Raw genomic sequence first — 7,500 nt, forward strand, 5'->3', positions numbered from 1 at the left:
CATATATATATATATATATATATATATATATATATATATATATATATATGTATGAATGTATATATATATATATATATATATATATATATATATATATATATATATATATATATATGTATATATATATACTGTATATATACATACACTGTATATATATACATATATATATATATATATATATATATATATATATATATATATATATATATATATATATAAATATATATATATATATATATATATATATATATATATATATAAATATATATGTATATATATATATATATATATATATATTTATATATATATATATATATATATATATATATATATGTATATATATAAATATATATATATATATATATATATATATATATATATATATATATATACATATATATATATATATATAAATATATATATATATATATATATATATATATATATATATACATATATGTATGTATATATATATGTATATATACATACACTGTATATATACATATACTATATATATATATATATATATATATATATATATATATATATATATATATATATATATATATATATATATATACATATATATATATATTTATATATACAGTTTATATATATATATATATATATATATATATATATATATATATATATATATATATATATATATATATATATATATATATATATATATATATATATATATATATATACAGTATATATATATATATATATATATATATATATATATATATATATATATATATATATATATATATATATATAAATATATATATATATATATATATATATATATATATATATATATATATATATATATATATATATATATATATATATATATATTTATTTTTGGGCTCAAGCCATGTCGTCCTGATGGAAGTTCCTATAGGGTAGCTTCCTAGGGTATATTACAACTACGGCGATATTCCCAGAGAATTTACCTTAAGGTACCAGAATTCTAACTCCTGGAGCGAGTATCCCTCGTGAAAGGGATATCGCGACATATCAGAGGACGTATTCTAGACACGTCACATGGCAATCTACGACCTGAACAGAGATTCGTCTCGTAGGAGGGAGATTGACGAGATACGAATTCGGGAAAGAAAAAGGGGAGCCGCTCCCAAGGCTTCCCTATCCCCCGATTCGTATGCGTGCCTGGCGCCAATCCTGGCGCCATCTGTATTCCTTTTTGCGTAGCTTAACAACTCGGTGTTTTTTCCTGTTTTTCTCGCAAATCTTGGATTTATTCAGCTTTTCATGGCTTCTTCGTCTTCGTTGGCCTCGGATAAGTTGAGTATAGTGTCTGTTATGTATAAATGTAGGCTCTTGGTAAAATTTTGAGTGATTAATAGGATTAATCTTTGATACGAGAGCCGTAGCCTACCAGAGGTGTCCTGGACACTGTCACTCGCTAGGTATGAATTAGTTAGTCAGAGTGACATTCCTGGTTGTTTTGCTTAATAAAATTTAGCTATTTAGCTTTACATAGGATTTCCTTTCGTGCTTAGTATTAATTGGCGAAGTATTCGCCATTCTGGCCTACGCTAGGCCATGTAGCCTAGTCGTTTGGTCCTAGTACTTAATGCATGATTTTGGTTTTTCCGAGTGTAATTAAAATTTTATTGAAGCTTTAGGCTATATTTTATACATTTTAGACTGTGTGGAATATTTCCAAGATTGTATACGTGAGAGTTTCGGTGAATTAGGTAATCGATTCTCTTGGTGCCTAGGCTAATTGCTTATGGAGCCTTAGTATACTTTATTATACTCCCCGGTTGCTTTCTTTTCTTCGGAGAAGGTATGCAATCCCTTTCCCTCTGTTTAAGCCTTGGGCTTATCCCTAAGTGGTTTTTTCCGAATTTATTTTCGATAAAACTATACTAGGGTGTTACTGTACCTTCCTGTTCCCGCTGAGTCTGGTTCAAAGAGGGACAGAACAACAGAGTTTTTAGTCTGAGTCCGTGTTGTTTGGCTTGGGGCAGAGTCTCCCTCGCTGACCTAACACTTACAAAGGGAGCTGAGCTCCCTTAGGTCACTATCGAAGGTTTCTGTAGTTATGATTCCTTCTTGTGTGATCGACCAGACTAAGTCCTGTTGCTGTTCTCGGGGAGGATAAATCTTCCCTTGGGAGTAGCAACGCCTTCCTTGCTTTGGTGCTCTGGAAGCTGGCAGGTATTATACTACTGCGCTGGCCCTTTCCCTTAGATCTCCCTTAGGCTAAGACAAAGTTCTTGGCTGCGGGTGATCTGTCACTAAAGCAAGGTTGGCAGGACCCTCTTGTCCCTTCCCCCTCTATCTCCGTAATGGCCTAGCCATTACTGTACTGTACCTTGCCGGCCGGCAGAGCTGGCCGGCAGGGGTATTACTGTACCATATGTCATTCTACTTCTGGACCTAGTATAGGTTGGGATATGGATTGACTAAGCCCATTGCCGGCCGGCAGAGATGCTGGACGGCAAGGGTCTTATGTTTTCGAGTGCTGCCCGGACCTCTCTTGGTCCCTCATCCATGCCTGCCGGCAGAGCCGGACGGCATTGGTCAAGGAAGCCTGAATTAAGTTTCTCCCCTTCCTTATATGCACTCTTTCGGTTGCCGGGCTTGGGGGGTTGTGTACACTCTTATCCCGGCATCCATTCTATTTTCTTCTAGTGCTGTACCTGTCCCGGCTGCCGGCCTATGAGGCCGGCTGCCGGCCTATGAGGCCGGCAGCCGGGCAGGTGTAGTCTTCTGGTTCTTTTGCTGCCGGCTGGCATCGGTCTTGTACCTTTGCCGGCCGGCTTATGTCAGTCCTTGTCTGCCGGTCACCAAGAGTGTGGCCGGCAGCTGGGTACTACCTTGTGTAGTTACTGGCCGGCAATCATTGCCGGCCAACACTGGCTGTTGCTGGCCGGCAGCTGCTGCCGCCGGCACAGGCATTTGAACCAGAGGGCTGCCGCCCTATAGCTGTTAAGTAGTATACTTTAAAGCTAATTGTGGTGTGTGCCGGCCGGCAAAGGCAGGCCGGCACACATCCTCCTATACTGTACTAGTATTCTTCTGTATAGCATATACAGTAAGAAGAAAACTATAGTAAAAGTTTAGGTACAGCACTGTATCTTCTAACACTATTGTGTTTTCTTACACAGCCCTTTGCTGTTGCCCTCAGACAGGAAGCAGAGTTCTTCCCCGTCTATTATCCAGGATTTTTAAAATCATTGCCTAGGTGTGAGCTCCACATGTTTCCTCTGGAAACCTTGCATTGGTTACTCTAGTAGAGATAAACCATTTTGATTTTATTATCTGGAAGGCTGCAACAATGGGTTGTGAGGGAAACACAAGTGTGTGTCTTTCATTTATGAATTGTTATGCTATACTATGCATATCCAGTGATACATAGTTCACTTGATACTCATGGAAATTTCTTCTCTTTACAGGAGGACCCTCCGAAGTGCAGAAATGTTTTCTGCAATGTCCGCAGCAAGAACCTCTGCGGACATGAGTGTTGTAGGAGACACGCAGCATGCGCTGTCTCCAAGGATAATCTCCAGTATTGGGACCCTCAGGTATGTACTGTATGCACTAACCTGATTACTGAGGCTTTTGATTCCCCTAGAACGGCGGAATCAAGGGATATAGCTAGGGAAAAGCTTCGTACTTGGGTAAGGGGCTTCAAGAAGAACACCTCTGGCCCTTATCTTCCAAGTGAGAAGATGAGGGCGTATCTTTTTCCCCAGGCATCAGCTGAGGCAGTGATTCCCCAGCCTCAAGAGGAGATCCTTCAAGATCAAGTCCAGGTGGACGAGGAAGTCGCAGATGCGATGCAAGACATCCAGTTGTGTGACAGGATGTCTGACCTGGACGAACGTTTGGAAGAAGACCTCCTGGCAGAAGGTCAGGATCAAGTTCAAACCCCGGATGTCGTAGAGGATGAGGTCGACGAGGTGTCGGCTACTCCGGTTCAGATGCCGGAGCCTATCCCCTCAACATCGGCTGGCCTCCCAGTAGAACTGGGACAGGCCCTCTCTTCGATTGTTGGAATGATCCAACAAATGCAGAAGGAGAATCAGGAGAAGGCGGCTGCAATGGAACTGCGTATGCAGTCCCTGGCAGAATCACATGGGCCCCGGAAAAGGCTCAATGTGAAAGACCTTCCCATATGCTCAGATGCTAACCCATGGAGGTATGCTGAGCACATGCCGATGACGACTGGAAAGATCGTCATCTCGGATAAGCTGGGTTCAGTTCCCCTAGAGGAGGTAGAATTCTGGCCCAGCAAGGCATCATATCCGGACTGCTATGTCCGGCTGAGAAAAGAACCAGCTTCAAGGGAGGAGACAGAGCCGAAGGAGGTCATTGTTATGGACCACGCTAAGGCTCAAGCCCTACTTTCATCCTCGATGAAAGAGAGGGGCTTCTCGAATTCGAAGGTAGCTGCATTGAGCAAGAAGCTCCCTTCGTTTGTGTCCTCTCCTGATAGAGCCTTCCCCTTTTTACAGAAAGGGTTTGCGGCTGTCCTAAAGGCAATCGAGGCCGGCAAGCCTTGCCCCTCCCTGGAGGAGTGTAAACCCTTGTCGCTGGCTCTACCTATGGATCACAAAGACTGGAAGGATGTCCATCTAACATTCTCAGTGGGAAAGTTGGAGGCTGATATTGCCGGACGGCAATTCGGCGAGGACCTCCCCAAGCTGTCCGAATCTCTTTTACGAAGAGAGTTCGAGACAAAAGAAAGACTGGCTGCCTCAATGTCTCATCAGACTACTCTCGAGACGATGGCAAGTGACCCCAAGGTCCATGAAATGTTCATGGTAGTGGCTAAGTCTCACTTAGCCACAGTGACGAAGGACCTTTATAGCTTCGTCAAGGCAAGGAGAGCTTGCAGGGAGTTCGTGTTCACCGGGGCTTCGGTGAGACACGAGCCAAGGAAGTTAATCTCCTCCAACATTTGGGGAAAAGACCTTTTCCCTACCGATGTGGTCAAAGAGGTTGTTGATAAGGCCGCCGTGGAGAATAGAAATCTTCTCCAGAAGTGGGGCCTGGCTATCAAAAGAAAATCTTCCCCGGATGAGGGTCCTCAACCAAAGAGGAAGAATATGAAGACTAGGCTACCATTTAGGCCAGCCAAGCCTTATAGACAGCAACAGCAACTGCAATTGCCTGTGCCTCCAGTGCCCCAGATGGTGGCACAAACCCCGACTACCTTTCAGTGGGTACCCCAGGCTGTGCCAGGTCAGTCAACCACATTCGCCCCAACGTTCGAAGGACAGTCTTCTTCCTTTCGTGCAAAACCTAGAGGAGCAGCCAGAGGCTCGTCTAGGCGCCCCTCAAGGGGAAGGGGATTCAGAGGTGGTCGTGGTCAGGGAGGCAAGACCTCAGGACGGCAGTCCAAGTGAAATGATGCCGGTAGGAGGGAGACTGATGAAATTTTGGGATCGCTGGACCTTCGATCCCTGGGCCCAAAGCCTACTCAAGAATGGACTGGGTTGGAGCTGGTACAGCACTCCACCCCCATGCCTTCGGTTTTTCCAACACACCACCCCCATTTTGGAGGAGTACGTTCAAGAACTGTTGGAGAAAAATGTGATCCGAAAGGTGAAGTCCATCAAATTCCAAGGGAGGCTGTTTTGTGTTCCCAAGAAAGACTCGGAAAAGCTCAGAGTCATTCTGGACTTGTCACCACTCAACAAGTTCATAGTGAATTGCAAATTCAAGATGCTAACACTGCAACACATAAGGACCTTACTGCCCAAGAGGGCATACTCAGTCTCTATAGACTTGTCAGACGCCTATTGGCACATTCCAATCAGCCGTCGACTCTCCCCCTACCTAGGGTTCAGGCTACAACGGAAACTGTACGCCTTCAGAGCCATGCCATTCGGGCTAAACATAGCCCCAAGGATTTTCACGAAGCTTGCGAGCGCAGCTCTCAAACAATTACGCCTAAAGGGAATTCAGGTAGTAGCCTACCTGGACGACTGGCTGGTGTGGGCAGCATCCGAGACCGAATGCTTGCAAGCTTCCAGTCAGGTGATCCAGTTCCTAGAGTACCTAGGCTTCAAGATCAACAAGAAAAAGTCTCGACTTTCTCCATCACAAAAGTTCCAGTGGCTGGGAATCCACTGGGACCTTTTGTCACACAGTTTCTCCATCCCAATGAAGAAAAGGAAGGAGATAGCGGGCTCTGTCAAGAGACTTCTAGATTCCGAAAGGATATCAAGACGCGAACAGGAGAGGGTACTAGGCTCTCTCCAGTTTGCTTCAGTGACAGACCCAGTGCTAAGAGCACAGCTAAAGGATGCAACCGGAGTTTGGAGAAGGTATGCATCAAACGCACGAAGAGACCTGAGAAGACCAGTGCCGCCTCGGCTACGTACTCTTCTCAGACCTTGGTCCCAAGCCAGACATCTAAAGAAGTCGGTTCTTCTTCAGCCACCTCCCCCGTCGATGACGATTCACTCAGACGCCTCAAAGGAGGGATGGGGAGGTCACTCTCATCGGAAAAAAGTCCAGGGGACTTGGTCCAAGCTATTCAGGACCTTTCATATAAACTTTCTAGAAGCTATGGCAGTGCTCCTTACCTTAAAGAAAGTCTCCCCGCGTCACTCGATCCACATAAGATTGGTGACAGACAGCGAGGTGGTTGTGAGATGCTTGAATCGACAAGGGTCGAGGTCACCACCTCTCAACCAAGTGATGTTAGCCATTTTCCGATTGGCGGAAAAGAAGAAGTGGTACCTGTCGGCAGTTCACCTTCAAGGAGTCCGCAATGTGACAGCGGACGCTCTATCCAGGTTCACACCGATAGAGTCGGAATGGTCCTTAGACGCAGGATCATTTTCATTCATTCTGAATCAAGTCCCAGAACTGCAAATAGACCTCTTTGCGACGAAAGACAACAAGAAGTTGCCCCTGTACGTGTCCCCGTACGAGGACCCCTTAGCGGAAGCAGTGGACGCAATGTCCCTCGACTGGAACAGATGGTCCAGGATTTATCTGTTCCCTCCTCACAACCTTCTGTTGAGGGTCCTCAACAAACTGAGATCCTTCAAGGGGGTAGCGGCAATAGTGGCCCACAAGTGGGCGAACAGTATGTGGTTCCCCTTGGCGTTGGAACTACAGATGAAGTTCGTGCCGCTACCACATCCAGTTCTGACCCAGCGAGTCCAGAAGTCGACTGTCTGCGCTTCATTACAGAAAACCCAGACCCTGCAGCTCATGATTTTCTCGCCCTAGCGGTGAGAAAGCGCTTCGTGATTTCGAAAGCCAGCATAGACTTCCTAGAGGAATACAAGTGCAAATCGACTAGAAGGCAATATGAGTCATCTTGGAGAAAATGGGTGGCCTTTGTAAAGGCAAAGAATCCGCAGGAGATCTCAACAGATTTCTGCTTATCTTTCTTCATCCACCTCCATGGCCAAGGATTGGCAGCTAACACGATTTCAGTGTGTAAATCGGCTTTGATGAGACCCATTTTATTTGCCTTCCAGATCGACCTAGGTA

The sequence above is a fragment of the Palaemon carinicauda genome, chromosome 17 (genome assembly GCF_036898095.1).
Source record: "Palaemon carinicauda isolate YSFRI2023 chromosome 17, ASM3689809v2, whole genome shotgun sequence".
Lineage (NCBI taxonomy): Eukaryota > Metazoa > Arthropoda > Malacostraca > Decapoda > Palaemonidae > Palaemon > Palaemon carinicauda.